Source organism: Rhodnius prolixus, unplaced genomic scaffold (genome assembly GCF_049639745.1).
Source record: "Rhodnius prolixus isolate KJV_2025 unplaced genomic scaffold, Rpr scaffold_5, whole genome shotgun sequence".
Taxonomy (NCBI): Eukaryota; Metazoa; Arthropoda; class Insecta; order Hemiptera; family Reduviidae; genus Rhodnius; species Rhodnius prolixus.
Genome location: NW_027411624.1, coordinates 8,426,215 through 8,444,013, shown reverse-complemented (window position 1 = coordinate 8,444,013; position 17,799 = coordinate 8,426,215). Strand labels below are relative to the sequence as shown.

The 17,799-nt window shown below is 30.8% G+C and overlaps 2 long non-coding RNA genes across 4 annotated transcripts; one reads left to right on the top strand and one right to left on the bottom strand.

Moving 5' to 3' along the window:
- Positions 1-2,228: 2,228 nt before the first annotated feature.
- LOC141457782 (uncharacterized) lies at positions 2,229-13,586 on the bottom strand. 3 transcript variants are annotated; one of them, XR_012460542.1, is made up of 8 exons: positions 13,157-13,586; positions 7,370-7,891; positions 7,004-7,192; positions 6,566-6,827; positions 5,840-6,076; positions 5,192-5,383; positions 4,974-5,074; positions 2,229-3,959 (listed from the first exon to the last, which is right to left on the bottom strand). It is a non-coding gene; the product is annotated as an uncharacterized lncRNA (long non-coding RNA). The 3 variants fall into 3 exon arrangements; XR_012460540.1 differs by lacking the exon at positions 4,974-5,074 and having other exon boundaries at positions 13,157-13,584; XR_012460541.1 differs by lacking the exon at positions 4,974-5,074 and having other exon boundaries at positions 7,370-7,497; positions 13,157-13,579.
- On the top strand, positions 8,704-11,769 carry LOC141457781 (uncharacterized). The gene is made up of 5 exons (XR_012460539.1): positions 8,704-8,813; positions 9,819-9,866; positions 9,985-10,100; positions 10,503-10,570; positions 10,730-11,769. It is a non-coding gene; the product is annotated as an uncharacterized lncRNA (long non-coding RNA).
- Positions 13,587-17,799: the final 4,213 nt, after the last annotated feature.

Genomic DNA, 17,799 nt, shown 5'->3' with positions numbered 1-17,799 from the left:
AAATTGTCTCTAATATTACCAGAATTTCCTTTTACTAAGTTACAAAGTTCCAATTACATGCCAGGGTTGGACCATACACATTAGGTCGGCTAGTTTCTGAAGCAGTAGTTTACAGAAAATGGAAAAATTGGAAAATTGTCTCTAATATTGCCAGAATTTCCTTTTACTAAGTTACAAAGTTCCAATTACATGCCAGGGTTGGACCATACACATTAGGTCGGCTAGTTTCTGAAGCAGTAGTTTACAGAAAATGGAAAAATTGGAAAATTGTCTCTAATATTGCCAGAATTTCCTTTTACTAAGTTACAAAGTTCCAATTACATGCCAGGGTTGGACCATACACATTAGGTCGGCTAGTTTCTGAAGCAGTAGTTTACAGAAAATGGAAAAATTGGAAAATTGTCTCTAATATTGCCAGAATTTCCTTTTACTAAGTTACAAAGTTCCAATTACATGCCAGGGTTTGACCATACACATTAGGTCGGCTAGTTTCTGAAGCAGTAGTTTACAGAAAATGGAAAAATTGGAAAATTGTCTCTAATATCACCAGAATTTCCTTTTACTAAGTTACAAAGTTCCAATTACATGCCAGGGTTGGACCATACACATTAGGTCGGCTAGTTTCTGAAGTAGTAGTTTACAGAAAATGGAAAAATTGGAAAATTGTCTCTAATATTGCCAGAATTTCCTTTTACTAAGTTACAAAGTTCCAATTACATGCCAGGGTTGGACCATACACATTAGGTCGGCTAGTTTCTGAAGTAGTAGTTTACAGAAAATGGAAAAATTGGAAAATTGTCTCTAATATTGCCAGAATTTCCTTTTACTAAGTTACAAAGTTCCAATTACATGCCAGGGTTGGACCATACACATTAGGTCGGCTAGTTTCTGAAGCAGTAGTTTACAGAAAATGGAAAAATTGGAAAATCGTCTCTAATATCACCAGAATTTCCTTTTACTAAGTTACAAAGTTCCAATTACATGCCAGGGTTGGACCATACACATTAGGTCGGCTAGTTTCTGAAGCAGTAGTTTACAGAAAATGGAAAAATTGGAAAATTGTCTCTAATATTACCAGAATTTCCTTTTACTAAGTTACAAAGTTCCAATTACATGCCAGGGTTGGACCATACACATTAGGTCGGCTAGTTTCTGAAGCAGTAGTTTACAGAAAATGGAAAAATTGGAAAATTGTCTCTAATATTGCCAGAATTTCCTTTTACTAAGTTACAAAGTTCCAATTACATGCCAGGGTTGGACCATACACATTAGGTCGGCTAGTTTCTGAAGCAGTAGTTTACAGAAAATGGAAAAATTGGAAAATTGTCTCTAATATTACCAGAATTTCCTTTTACTAAGTTACAAAGTTCCAATTACATGCCAGGGTTGGACCATACACATTAGGTCGGCTAGTTTCTGAAGTAGTAGTTTACAGAAAATGGAAAAATTGGAAAATTGTCTCTAATATTACCAGAATTTCCTTTTACTAAGTTACAAAGTTCCAATTACATGCCAGGGTTGGACCATACACATTAGGTCGGCTAGTTTCTGAAGTAGTAGTTTACAGAAAATGGAAAAATTGGAAAATCTTGGCTGATATTACCAGAATTTCCTTTTACTTTCTTAATTCCAGAGTTCGATTTTCATGTAAGGTTACACACATCATATGAGATCAACTAGTTTCTGATGCAGTAGTTCACAGAATAAGGAAGAAATTGAAAATCTTTGTTAATTTTACCAGAATATCCTTATTTCTTAATTCCAGAGTTCGATTTTCATGCAAGGTTACACACATCATGTAAGGTCAACTAGTTTCTGATATAGTAGTTCACAGAATAGGGTAGAAATGGAAAATCTTTGTTAATTTTACCAGAATATCCTTATTTCTTAATTCCAGAAGGGTGCTAGGGTTACACCATACACATTACGTCGGCTAGTTTTTGTAGTAGTAGTTCAAAGCAAAGGGATAAATGGTACAGCTTTAACATTTTTACTAATAATTAATGAATTTCTACTTCCAAAATTCGATTTTTATGCCTGGGTTGGTACATTGAAATTGGTACATAAGGTCGCTAATTTTAGAAGTAGAAGTTAAAAAATATAGGAAAAATAAAAAATCTGGGTTAGTTAGGCAAATAGTTACTTGACTATGTTCTGAAATTTAATTTTCATGCTAGTGTTGGACCATACTTAATAGGTCGGCCTTGTTTCTGAAGTAATAGTAATAGTAATAATAATAATGTTTTATTAAAGAAAAACAGTACATATCCCAAAAATCGTAAAAAGATGAAATCATTTCTTGCTATGGATCAATTCCGTCAGCATAGTTACAAAAAAATTAAATGAATAAAAATTATAAATTAAAATGTAGCATTTAAAAATGAATCCTAATTAAATTCTCTAACTAACATAGATCTATAGGAGAGTGCATATTTTAAATATTTACATAATGCTTGTCAATCTAAATCATTCAAATAACTACAAATTTCACTTTCATTGAGAGTACATTTATTAAAATATTTTAAAATTGGACAGACTGCAATAAGGTGGGTTAAATTTTCTATTTGATAAAAATTACACAATGAGCAAAACTGATATATTTCTAATTTAAAAGGCTTGTAATTTAAATAGAAAAGTTCGCAACGAGCTTTTAAAATCAACTTCACATCACGGCAAAGAATCAAAATAATTACAGTTATCATTTTATTTATGATTCAGCCCATGAAAAACACCATTTCTTGCTTTTTTCTATTGCCTTTTGTTTTTTATCTGCCGCAATACTATTCAACAACTTATCTAAATTCTTTTCCCATTCAGAGGTTACATTCTGGTTATCTGATAAATTATTTTGATAATGGCAATATAATTTCTTCCATGCAACAAACCAAAATATTTTATTTATTATTTCTTTAACAATTTTATGTGGCAGTATAAATTCTGGCAGTTTTAAAATTTTAAAAAATATTTTAGAGTTTCTGAAGTAGTACTTCACAGAAAAGGGAAGAAGTGTAAAATCTTGGCCAGATTTACGAGCAATTCCTTACTTTTTAAGTTCCAAAGTTCTATTTTCATGCTATTGTTGGACCATACACATTAGGTCGGCTAGTTTTTGTAGTAGTAGTTCAAAGAGAAGGGAAAAAATAGATAATCTTTGCCAGTTTTACTAATAATTCCTTATTTTGTACTCCCAGAGTTCGATTTTTATGCCACGGTTGGAACATTGATCACGCCGACACGGTCAGTTAGAATAGTAGTGTCTTTTGTACAATAAGTCTAGACATCAATCTAGTGGAGTTGCCACAGAATACAAAATTATCTGTTAACTCCATTGTCAATGATTGGGCAAGGAAACAAAAAGTTGCTCTTCAGGTGCACTTATGGTTGTAAAACGTATTTTTCAAAAGTTGCACATTAGGGATATTTATAGATGGAATACCCTAAGAACTTCCCAGAAAAAAAAAAAAATGCCCCTTCCCGCTTTTTCTAAAAATCCACTCCATCTAAAAGGAAGAAATAAGAAGAAAATACCCTTAAAAAAAGGAAGAACTATCATTAGCATTTATAAACATCAACTGTAAATTTGAATATGCGAATAAATAATTGAAAGATCAACAAATCCGCCAGATCAGGTGGAATAATCCCTAGATTCGTAACAGCAGTCATCAGCAATTTTATTCTTTGCTGGCATAAAGTACAAATATTTTCAAATTTGACACTTTTTTGTTTTTATGTCCGCAGGAAAATCAATCTTAACGGTTAAATACTTTGCCAATATCCAGTGTTATAAGAAAGGCTAATGGTTGTCAAATGCCTTGTCACTGTTGACAATCTCCAAACTTCCTCAAACGTATCTTCAGCTGTACTAGAGAGATGTACTATCTTCTCATCCCCTCCGGTAAAGAGCGGGTACGTTAAGTGATAACTCGACATTACCCTCTTAATCAGCAGATGTAGATTATCTAATAACCAAATAAACAAGTTAGTTAGTGCAGTTTAAAATAATTTTATTTAACCAATCAAATTGTTCGGGGAGAAAAAATGTCTTTTCATGCAAAGAATTAGTACTTAAAAAAAAACACTTTTTGAACAAGAAAAATTAGAAGTAATTAAGGCATTAAATGAGATCATTTAATTTGTCACAATTGATCTTTAACATAAGTTTTTTTAAAACTATCTGGGAAAGCGATGTAACAGTTGAAACACATTTAAATATAATTATAATGACCTCTAAATGTATTGTAAGTGGGAAAAGAGAAACGGAAAGTGATATGAGTCATCCAACCATAAGTGTTAAACAATTCAAGACTTTATCGGGGATAGAAGTGGATTATATCATAAAAAAAGGAAATATTTTGTTAATCAGCTAATCCGATTTTCACAAAACTTAAGCGAGCTAAAAAGCCGGTAGTGGATATTACCTAGCCACCAGAATCGATTTCGCCACTACTCTGAATATTTTCAAAGGATTTAATCAGTTCTCTCTTAATTGCACTAAAATTGTTATGCCATCTGCAGGACAAAAACACGAAGTATTCTAGATTAAGTAAGAAGACTAGTTGAAGGTTATATTAATTAACACTAAAAGTAATCACCTATTTTTCTAGGCGAGGCTTAACGGGGGCGGAAGCTCATATTTTACTAATAAATAATTTTTTCAAAAAAAAAGTAATCATACGCGGGATGCGAACTGGGGGAATTTCCCACTTACAAAGCCATGCTCTTGAACTCTAGACCAACATCCACCCCTTCGACATTTTTTACTTTAATTTAATCAACCAGTCCATATTCTGGTATAAAAAATTCATGTTAACATGAAATACACCAGTTTCAACTATATCCATAGAAAATGATATATGAAACCGTTTGATCCTTTTGAAGCCATAGTGAAATTGAATTTACACCTTGAACTTAACATGTTATATGCTCATTGTTGAGGACTTACACGATTTGTTTTCAATCTATAAACTGATTACCTAAATTATCAAGATGTTTTCTCTTTCAGACGCTAAATGTGCCAGACTGGATTACAAATCTACCACTAGAGAATCTAGAGCTGACATAGGTATGCTTGACACTACACATCAAAACAATCAAAACCTAGGTTCTTACATTTAGACAAAGGCTAATTTATTTTTATTTTTTAACTTAAGAACATTGTATCATATTCAGAAAAAAAATATATATTACTTACTTCGAAATTTAAACTGAAATAATCTCCAGCTATAGAGTCATGACCAAAAATAACTCAGAGATTTCAGCATATATCAAAAAGCAGTCTGTAATGTGAGATCATCCACGCTTCCCCAAGATATGAAGAAACAATAAAGAAACCTCTCCAGCATCCATTTTGCACGCCATCTCCCTCATTCGACTCACCAAATTCCTATTTTAATAAATTGTATAAAAATTGGGTAAGAAGACTTCAGAAATAGCATCCAGAATTCTCCAGAATGAAATAAAAAAAATTAAAAAATAAAAAATAAATAATGAATCTTCCTAATTAATATATTTTTTATGATTCATTTTAGTTCTTATAGAATTAAATGTCAATATATTTTCAGAATTAAAGTGTAGTTAATTAATGCAACTTAAAAACCCAAAGTTCTCTAACATTTCTGCTGACTTCTTCTTTGTCAGTTTACGATGTTGATAAAGTTCTTTCAGATGAGATGGTTTTGCTGTAAATTAGACGATAATTTTATCATGTATAGATAAATATCATAAATTGTATGCCCATCATTGATTACTGTAATTGCTGGATTATTCTTAATAAGTGTTAGGAGAGATTCTGCCCATATTCTACAATACTTTTAAGAACTTGTATTTCTTTTCACTTAACTGAACTGAGACAATAGTCGTTAGAAGCAGGACTCCTAGTTTTTCCTAAATTCGTCTCCTTCTTCGGCTTTACATGCTTACTCCTAAGCCGCAATCTCCCCTTAGCAGTGGTGTCCTTGCTGATACCTTCCGGGTTATTCAGCTAGCAGCTCTCTTGTGAACCTCTCCAACGGCGCTCTCTACACGTCCAAACCCAAACATCTAGAAAACTGCTTTGCCAAATAATTGTTTCGCAATCCTAAACAAAAGTGTGAGTATTATTTTTCTGGGCAAACAGGGACTGTTGTGTGGTTTCCTTGCACTACCCACGTACAGCTTCCTTAACTGATTTTAATTACAAGAATGGAAAAATTATTCTTATCTGGGTAAAATGTCAAATATTGTACAACTAAGTAAGAACAAAAAAAAAATTGATAGTCATAGAAATGCAAGCATAAAATTAATTTAAACCTCATTCCTAAACAATTAATGAGGTTATTGGTTCAATGAGCTGGGCTGTTAAGTTGTAGTCTACTGTTCAGTAGAAAAACCCAAAAGGCCAATCTTTTTCAGGAATGGCAAACCAATTCCAAGTTGTAATAATAGTCCAAAAGCAAATTTCTGGTAACGGAATTCCATTTTTGGAGCTGATAGGAGCAAAAAAGCTCCCATTGCTTTAATCAAAATTCATCAACAATTTCAAATAAAATATTATTTGAATAAAAAGTAACAATTTTAAACTTCTCACATTTATTTATTTATTTTTAATCAGTTAAGCTTCCTTCCGTTGATCAACAAGAAACTGTCTCTGTAGTTCATAGATCTGGCTTGTAAAAAGAACTCCACTGTCCTGAAGTCCTGCAGTAAGCTCTAAGGGTGAATTTCCAAGGCTGGGTTGAACTAGTTCCAAAATAACCCTATTACAGCTCACTGGTCCACAGGGTCATTTCTAGGATTGGATCTCACCACTCCAAGATACTCTATCCAAAGCAGGGTCCAAAAGCCAACTCCTAGCAACAGAATTGCAATTGTGAAGCTAATAGGAACAAAAATGCTCCCATTGCTCAAATCAAAATTCACCAATAATAATGAATGAATTAATTTCAATTTAATGAAGACAATTTTAAATTTCTCACTCCTCATTCTGTTAAAAGGAATAACTCCGAGGAGCTAAAAAGGAAACTACCTCAAATAGTTTATAGATATCCGGTTCTTTTGTGTTCAGCTTCAGATCAAGAGATAAACCAATTGCAAGGTAGAGGTACCTTCAATCTGTGCAGAATCAATGTTACACAGGATCATTCTTCACAACTTGAAACTAAAATTTCCAGGCTTTGGTCTTACCGAGCAGAGTCTGTGCTCCAAAAGTCAATTGCTGCAAAAAGGACTACATTTTTTTTTTCTGTAGCTATTAAGATCAAATGACACATACTACACCAAAATGCAAGATGCTTGAAGTGTAAAAACTAAAAAATTCATTCACAATTTAAAGCATGCATTTCTCAACGATTTTAGGAATAGATACTATTAAAACTATATCCAAAATGAATACCTTTTCTTGATGAAATTGTTCCAAAAATTTATTTAATAGATAAAATAGTAATTAGAACCCAATTAGCTGTGATGAAATAGCAGTTTTTCCTTTAAAATGTGAATCAGCAATCTCCATATAACCTTCATCTTTAAAACAAAAAATAGAATTTTTAATTGGTAATAATTAATTATATTCAAATTTTCGTTCAATTTACGTTTTACTTATAATTTAAATTTTCACAATTTTCACTGGAACTACATTATACTAGAACCAATTAATTTTAATAAATTTTATTAATTTAAAAAAAATCTCCAAAATAACGTGAAATAATTATTAAAGAAAATCATAATTAAATAAGTTACTTATACTCATCTTTGTTGGATGTTCAATTTTTCATTTCTATATCTGTTATTTCAATATAAATGCATAATAAAAAGCCAATGCCAATATATATATATATATATATATATGTTTCGTCAGGAAAATAATTTTCAGATTGTTTAATCTTGAATTACGTGTAATAAACTTAAGTTTTCTCCTCTGTAAGGTGACAAAAAAATAAATTGAGAAAAAAAATGTGACTCTTTGGACAAAAAAAATTAAATGGGCGAGCAAGCACAGTTTTTGTATTAATAATAATTATTTTATACTGATATAATGATCTTATTTCAATTTATCACTGTAAAATGTTAATTTATCTTTACAAAAAAAAAATTAATTTGCTCAGCCTTCATTTAATTTTTTTTTTTCAATTCAACCTTTCCCTCACCAAACCTATAATTTCGCAAAATTTGAAAATAAATAAAATGAGAAATTAAGAATAAATTGTTTAAAAAAAAGTGAAATAAAATATTTTACTTACGTAATTAAATTTAATAATTTCATTTTTTTAAATAATTATAAATAATAATTAGAATCCTATTTAGTTCAATCAATATTTTTATACTTTTTAAATGAATAAATTTGACCCAATTTAAATAATAGTTAATCATTTCTTTCATCTTTAGAAAAAACATATTTAAATTATAATTTAAAATGCAGGGTTAAGTTAAGGCAGCCATTAATCTTTCCCTTTGCTTCTATTTAAGACAATAACACAGCCTTTATAAATCTATTACGTCACAAAATAAATCTAAAAGCTTCCTTTTCTTTACTTAATACTTCCTAAGTAAAAGATCAATTCTGATTGGCGCACGTATGTATGTAATGTTCATCCACATAAAACTTTAACTTCAAGTGACAATACAAAAAAATAATCCCCGAATATTGAGTCTATTAATGCATAATTTTTAAAAAAGACCATATCAGAAATTCTTTTTCATTTTTTTACAATAGAGTATGTATAAATTTTCTAGTTTAAAAACAATTTTTTTTTAAATTGAAGCTAAGACAAGAGGCTGTCGTAGCAAGTGCAAAGCCCCCTTCTCCTGCCTGCTCTGGACCTGTGAAGATCAGCCCTGCTGTAAGTCGTTTTTTCAAATTAATTAATAGGAAAAATTTCCCAATTCCCAACTAATTTTACTTAAAACTTGTTTATTGTGTTATAAGCTTCAAAGTGATATATAATTTTACACATTTTACCATTGATTGATATTAGAAAAATGTGTTTAAAGAAAATTCAATTTGACTGAGAGAGAATCCAATATGGCCAGCCAAATGGAATAAATTAATTAATAGGAAAAATGTCCCAATTCCCAGCTAAGTTTACTTAAAACTTGTTTATTGTGTTATAAGCTTCAAAGTGATATGTAATTTTCCACATTTTCCCATTGATTGATATTAGAAAAATGTGTTTAAAGAAAATTCCAATTTGACTGAGAGAGAATCCAATATGGCCAGCCAAATGGAATTGAATTTCATTTTTTAAAAATTGCTTTTTAAACTTGTTTTCACAATTTCCAATCTCAAAAACTTTCCCAAAATGTTTAATCCATTCAATATTAACTATTGAAAATATTTTTTTTTGTCAATTTTCTTCTTTTATTTAAAAAAGTGGAAATCGGACCTATTGCGCAATCGTCCGTGATTTTTAATTTTAAACTTTTCCCCCATTTTCTGTTGCAAATTCTTTAATAATCCAACTTAAAAATGTTAATCCTTTATCTTTTTATAAATATTTTGCTATAATTTAATAGATTTATTCAATTTTCTTTACAAAAAGAAAATCGGACCCATCACGCAATTTTCCGTAAAATATAATTTTTTTTAAAAATAAATTATTTCTTTTTTTTTCTTAATAATCCATCTAAAAAGTGTTAATACTTCACCTTTTTATTAATATTTTACTGTAATTTGCAAGAATTATTAGTTTTTTATTCAAAAATCTAAAATTGGTCCCCTCACGCTAATTCCCATGATTTAAAGATTTTTTGTTTTTTACTTTTTCTCCCTAATTCTGTAAAAATCCAACTAGAAAATATTAAATTTTATTCTTTTTATTAATATAAAACGTCCTAAATTATTTCAGAGAAAATAGGAGCAGGAAAAAAGAAAAACCTAAGAAGAAAAGCCCAAGGTAAGATCCAACAAAAAAAAAATCACTATGTAATTTTTAAACATTTAACTTGTTTGCAGTGTTTAATATTACGAATTAAATTGACGCAGTTTTTATTGTTATTTAATTCTAATTTCAGATGGGAGCATTTTTCTATTGCAACACTTTGGTTAATTTATTCGACATGGAGAATCTGATCCTGATTCATCCCACAAAATGGTCTCACACAAAAAAATAAAATAAAAATAAATCAAAGTAAGTAGAAAAAGATATTTGCTAATTTCTTTTTTAAAGAATTTTCCGAATTAGTGTTCAATTTTTAGACCCTTAACATTGTCTGTTAGAATTGCAATAATTGAAATCTTAGGTCTGTCCATGTTAAAATTGTTAAGTTATAATTTTGTCTCACTAATTCTTAAAAAATCCAAATTAAAAAACTTAATACTTCATCTTTTTATTAATATTTTTCTATAGTTTGCTAGAAATATTAATTTTTTATACCAAAATCTAAAATAGGCCCCCCTCTCGCTAATTTCCGTGATATAAAAAATTTATTTTAATTTGTACCACTAATTCTTCAATAATCCAACTAAAAAGTGTTAGTACTCAATCTTTTTAATAATTTTATGTGTTTTCAAATTATTTGTTTTATTTCAGAAAAGATAAGAGCTCGAGAAAAGAAGATGAAAACAAAATTAAGTTTTTCCTAAGAAGAAAAGCCGAAGGTAAGATAAAAAAAAGTTATGTTCTTGTTACGTATTTTTAGAAAATTTAAATTTTTTAAAATTATTTTTTACAATATTTAGATAATACATTTCAGCAAAATAAAAAAAATAAATTAAAGATAATTGTATTTTTTTATTAATATTTAATTCTAATTTCAGATGGGAGAATTTTTCTAATGCAACACTTTGGTTAACTGATTCAACTTGGAGAATATGATCCTGATTCATCCCACAAAATGGTCTAAAAAAGAATGTATCAAAGTAAGAGGAAAAAAACTACTTGATAAATTTGTGTTTTTTCTATTTTTTTAAAACATTTTCTTTATATAGAATTTTCAGAATTAAAACGATTTTCTTTCTAGACCCTTAGATTGTCTGAGAGTGTTGCAATAATTGAAATCTTAGGTCTTTACAAGTTAGGATTGATTGTTAAGTTCGATTCCTAACTGTTATGGCCTAAAATAAGATGAATTTTGTAAACTTAAAAAACAATCATTAATTTTGAAAATGGATATATAAAGAAATAAGAAAAAAAAATAGAAATAATGAAATATATATATATCAATTAGTCTAAATTTGCCTTGCCAAGGATCTGTAAAAAGAAGTATATTTTCTCCTTCCTTAATTCTATCGTTTCAAGAACAAATTTCCTTGCAGTTAAACAAAAATAGAGTTAGTAAAATATATTTTCATTTCCAAATTGGAAAATCCAAAATATATTACCATCTCATTTTAAGTGGAAAGTTTTCCATAACTTTTGCCACAAAGACAGGAAACACTTTGTTGTTGAAACGTTGGCAACAAAAAGAAATATCCTTTTTTTTATTGGCTGATCCTCATCAAGATTTCTTTTATTACTATGTACCTACTTTTTAGTTTTTTTCTAAACATTTTGTGGTTTCTTGGACCTCCCAACATCTACTTGTTCCCAATGACAACCATTCATTCACAAAGGATTGTTCTAGAATAACGTACTGATTTATCCAGAGCAATCTGAACATAGGTAGTCCAGATGGTCAAGATCTGTCCGCAAATAAATTTGTTTCAAGGGGGGGAGGAAGAGTGATACGACCGGAACCATCGGAAATACTCCTTAAGAGTCTGGAATTATAGTTAATTATTGTTTTTTTTTACAGTGTTTTTTTATATTAAATAAATATAAAAAAAATAAAAGTACACATTATTTTTTTGTCTTTGTATCTAATTATACTTGAATTCGAAATATTTCGACACCTACTTGGAACAACAGCTTAGATTTGTTGCCTTCTTTCAAGCAAAATTAATTTCTGAGTCATCTTTTTCTATAATAACTTATCTTTTAAGATTAATATTCTCCTCTATTTGAAATTCCTGTTGTATAATATTCTTCTTTTTTTGTCACTTTTTAATGTATAGAGTTTTCTATTCTGTATTAATTCCCTACGTGGTAAGGTGCGTTCGTTTGTGCTCAATATTAGAAGTTGTTTTCATTTTTTCTCCCTTCCGAAGTCTGAGTTGATTTAATCTATGGGAATGAATCATACCCTTAAAAAAATGGATTAAAGCAACCAATACTGAAGTGGGGAGGAAAAACAACCTGGAATACAGGGCACTTTTGGGATTATCTTTTCCATGAAGGGAAATTAATAAAAAAAAATTAAACTGTACAATAAAAAGAATCAAAAGAAAAATGAATACTATAGAAAAGGATTATCGAATAGTACAGTGAGGAATTTTTATTCTCAAATAATAAGGAAAATTATATAGAAAAACAGGACTAAGGAGGTTAACTCTGCTAGATAAAAGACGAATTAGGTGATTTTCTTTCTTTTTTTTTATTAAGAACAAGAAAGGGTGGCCTCAAATCAAAATCCTTCAACAAGCCCCCTCACCCTTTTCCAAGACATTAATAGGAAAAATGCCTTTTCCAAGTCATTAATAGGAAAAATGAAGAACTTAGAAGAGACAGCTGCTGATGGAATGACGGAGCAAAACTGGAAAACGTTAAGAGTCCCATTCCAAAAACCTCTTTTATTCGATTAATATATTTTATTAAGCCATTTTAAGTTTATTGAATTGAATTTAAGTAGTTGATGCAAGTGCATTAGTATTAAAACTACCCGGTAGGGTTGATAGTGAAAACAACAAAAATTCATGAAAAAAGCAACTTCGATTTCCCCCACCCACAATTTTCCTATTAAAGATAAAACTTCCAAATTTTCTTTAAAAATAAATTCACAGGAAAAATATCAGGTGCGAACACTCACATGACTTTCTCTTTCCACAATTTACGTCATTAAATTTTCTAGAAACTTGGAATTGGTTCTAAAAAGATAATTGGATAATTGAACAAAATAGTGGCAAGATTGAGGTTAAGAAAAAAAAAAATCTATTCACCTAAGTGAACTTCCAATTATGGGATTTCGCTTAAAAACAGTTTAAGTCCAAATGTGAGGTGCTCGTACACGTAATTAACAGTCTCGAGATTTCTTTATAGTTATACATTTTTTAGAAATCAACTTATCCGACACAGAAAACCCTAAAAACATACTGTACTTCCGGTGAAAACTAAATACAGAAAATAGAAAATACATAAAATAAACTTACATGAATAATTTTCCTTTGTGGCTATTTCCAAATACTTGAATTAGAATAAATTTTCAATTTGTTGATTCCACAGCCATATCCATAAATTGGTATTATCCATTCATTTCGAATAAAACCCACACTTCTTGTTTCAAAATTTTTAAAAAACACTAAAATTGCAATTTGAAATCACTAATTCACTGAACACACTGATTTGCATAACCTCACCAGTATCACACTAGAATAAAAGACCCCTCCCAACACTTTGGACAGTAAAAAGACTGAATTCCACCAATAATTATAATAATCACAATATACAAAGGAAATAATTTTTTAAAAAATAACATAGAATTTAAAAACTTAACATTTCAACAATCTTTCAACATTTTAAAATGGACTTCACAATTCATCAGCAACGCAAAAAGTCAGAAAAGTAACTGCGAAAACAACATCCCCACTCCAGTGATAAAGTGTTTATTCGTATGCCATTGGTCAAAACATGTTTATTTCTCTATCTTTTGAACTAAGTCCTTCTTACTAATCCATCAAATTAATAGCATCCTTTCTGTTAATAATAAGAAATAAGGGAACTACAGACTTTGAAATAAAAATAAGAAAATACATACAATCTGCTGGTGTAATTCAACCTTCTAACTTTTCTATGATTAATTTTGGAAAATACTTTAACTGTAAAGTTATAATTTACATACATTCAGATAATAACTTTATATTATATTATTTATTTTTTAATCTTTTATTGAAATTTACAACTGCAACAATTGTTGCAAGTATATTTGGTACATGATAGCACTATATCAGAATTATTATCGTGACCATTTATCTTTACTGCTATCATGAGGAGAGTAGATCGCGAGGCCATCTTCTCTTCAATCTCCTTGGAGGATTACCAGGTAAAGGCGGAAATGGATAGGTGTTCGGTTTAAAAGATTTTAGGGTGAGCTGCTGTTGAGTAATGAAATTCTGAAAAAACGAGTTTTCTTCAGATCTTTGAGTGAAAGGGATTTTGAGGTCATTATGGCTTTGTGTGGTTAGATACATAAAATGGTATTTTTTGAATGTCAGTAACTGGTTGCTTTGAGAATTGGAACATTTAGTCGATCACCATACCTATAATGCCGTTTTACCGAAAATAGGGCGGGGTTAAAAAAGTAGGTATCAAACTTTTGTTATTTAGGTTGAGGGTTTCTTGTCTTTTCAGTGTAGAATGGGGGTGGGGTATTCCAGGGCAACCATTTTGTCTAGCTTCAGTCCAAGGTAGCGTATTTTGACTACATTTGGTATGGTAATTGGCTGATGAAAATGGGGAAACTTTTAGTTGAATAATTTTTGGCGCATTTCTTTTCACGTCATTTTTATGTAGGATTGGTGGTACAGTCTTGTTCCTTTCAGAATCTAGGAAATGATAAATATATTTTAAAGTTTTAATGCATAAGTTTGAAATTCAAGGAACACAGTATGAAAAAGTTAAACGAGTGTTTGCACCAAAAATTTTATTTCGCAAATACAGCTCAATATTTTGTTTTCATATTGCAACTGTTCCTAATTTTGGATATCGATTTTTTACTGGGGATTTGAAGGATTTCTCTCTCTGGAAAAAATGCATTTGCTCTCAGTGGGGGTGTGTTTTTCTCTTACTGATGGTAAGAGAAAGTAATTCTGGGTTTCTCTCTTTCATGATAGACGATGTGACAAGAATTTCAGAATAATACAACATTGGGTTGAAAGGTCACCCTGCAATTCCTTCCGCTAGATATCTGCGTGTCCCTCCAAATTAGCTCTTTCCACTTTTCTTCTTCAGGTTCGTCATTAGTCTTTTTCTTTTTATCACGATTTTTCCAATTTAATCAATCTAGTATATCTTTAGTTCACAATCTTCTTTATTATTATTTATTAGGTAATCATATTTTACTTGAAAGTTTAGTTGGGGGCTCAAACATCTCCTTCGCCCTAAAAAAAAAAAGTCCTTAATAGAGTAATCCTGTAATAGCAAGATCTTATTGTCACTCCCGCTTTGGTAATTATTATTATTATTGAAACAGGTGGCAGGTGCGCTTTCTTTAAGGTTGTAAATAAATCAATGGTTATTAGTGCGTTAAGTACGATTATTTTGTGATTTCTAGCAAATTGATACTTTATTATGTTGCAGTTAATGTTAATTTATAAATTTTTATCGATTTTGGAGCGATAATATAGTTAGTTTTAAGCCCAAACATTGGTATATCACAAATTTAAGAATGATAAATAAGTAATTAATCTTTTCCTGAAAATAACCTTTTTGACGTCCCTTTTTAGATTTCCTTTTTTGTAAGAATACTTTCAAGCACCAGTAACTTCTATATATAGAAGATACTTACTATAGTAAGTATTTCTTTCATCATGTTAATCTTACTCTAATTATGAGTACATTAACTTTGTATGTTGGAAATCACATGAGCAATGTTGGGAAATGTAAATATATAATTATATCTATTGTATAAAAAAATTATTATTATTGACAGAACCACAGTTAATTTAAACAATTAATATTATTGTGCAGTATTTACCGAAAAGTAATAAAAGTTTGTTTCTGTTACAGGAGTGCGGGATCGTTAAAATTCTCGGGAGTGCGGGAGTGTTAATATCCCCGGGAGTGCTTGTAGCGGAAGTGCTTTATTAAAGTGGAGGAGATACATTTTAACCTGTGCGCTTAAAAATAAAATAATATTCTCCGGTTATTTTCAAAAGTCCGTCTCTAACAGCAAATACGTCAGTTTCATTTCCCTTAAAATCTTTTAAACTGTGTACAGTGTCCAGTGTTGACGAGCAGCAGAAGACATCGATGGATATGCACTGCGAGTGATTGGTGCATATCCCAGCCGACGGCTAAATCAGGTAGGATGGGGAATTAACTATGTGGTCCATATTTATGATTCTCAACTCTTTTAAGTGTCATTCTTTGGAATGGCTCACCACTCCTGCGACAAATCTATCCTCTAAATAATAACTTTATCTACAATAATTATAGTTCCAATTATTTTGCTTGCATGAAAAAAATGACACTAGTCATTTTAGAAAAATAAACGGAATTATAATTATTTAAACATTTATATGGCCACTGTTAATATCCTTCTTCGGAACTTCTAGTCCAAGTTGAGCAGAGAAAGGTAAGACTATTAATTTCTGTTTTATTTTTATTTTTTAATCTTATATTACTTCAAAATTAATGATTAAATAATTTAATTATTTTCATAATTTTACGAGGCGTCTTGGTATTTCAGATGCCAAAGTGCAAACAAACACTTCCTGTTCGTATTCACCGTTATTTCTAATTTCTATTGTTGTCGTTATTCATTCTGCTGTTGTTTCTTCAAATTGGTTCTTTTGTCAGTTGCGACTTCCGTCTTTATACAGGTTCATATTGTCTCTCCTATTTCCTATTTATCACTTGGTTTATTGTCCATTGCTTAAACGAGTCCAAGTTTCCCCATAAATCTCATCTTCCCAAACACGGTTCTACACAAATAGCGTATCCTGTATTCTGCCATTCCTGCTATTTGTCCATTACCCTACCCAAACTCCGTATAATCGTATTCATTAACGGGTCCAAAGCTGGCTTTCTCCTTCCCCCTCTATACATCGCAGGTAATGCATCTCCATTGTTAATGAGATTTGCTACTACGCTTGCTTAATAGAGCATGAAAACCAGTTGGAATACGATATTAAAGGCAGGATGGCATTTTGGGGGGCGAAAATCTGAGCTCTACCTCCACGAGGTGCCCCCCGGACAACTGCTCCCCGGAGCAGGCTAACAGAGCCAGTACCACTTCCTTTAAGTATTCTGAGTGGACATTTCTTGAGAATGAAGACTCAGCATAGCCGTATTCCAATAGACTTCAGAGTATTCTGGCAGCTGCGTAAGTCTGACTGCACACACTATTTCTGAGACCCTATGATACCGCAAGAAACCTTCAGCCGTATTGAAGTAGCTAAGTGTACTTCGCAGTAGTTAGGCATCACATTTACCATTTCATATCATCTTCCTAAGGTCGTCTTCAACCCAAATCTTTATTAGGATTGTGACAAAGTCTTTACGATTTTATTGTTTATTAAAGTAGTTGAACTATTCAATTTCTGCAGCAATTCGAGTTAGTTCCATCTGAAGCGATATGTAAGATCTTCTCAGCAAAATTCCTATATAAGTAGAACTAACTGGAAGACATCTACAGCTCAGTGTAAAACGTTATCATCACCTACTGCAATATTAAAATTATCTGTCCAGGGACCAGAGTGAATAGATAGATGCTACTTAATCATTTTGCCGCCCGCATAATTGAATTCGCTGATCCATTGAGGATTAGATTTCTCAACTAACCTTCAGTTAGGCTGAATTGCAAGACTTTACATTGGACCGAAACCCTTATTCTCCCGCTCAAGTAGTGCCCAACCTGCTTCATATATTTTTGGTAAAATGTTGTTTTTATTCAAAATTATCTGCTACTTTTATTTCTAAAACACTTCTAAAATTAGCCCGCATGGAGCGATTGATGCATGCAGTCGCTTGGGAAGTAGCGACCCCACGGGTACCACAGCTCAGTACACCAGGCACCTAACACAACACTTTTTTACTGCTAGTGTTACGCGTTTAGATTTAATGTTAATGTATC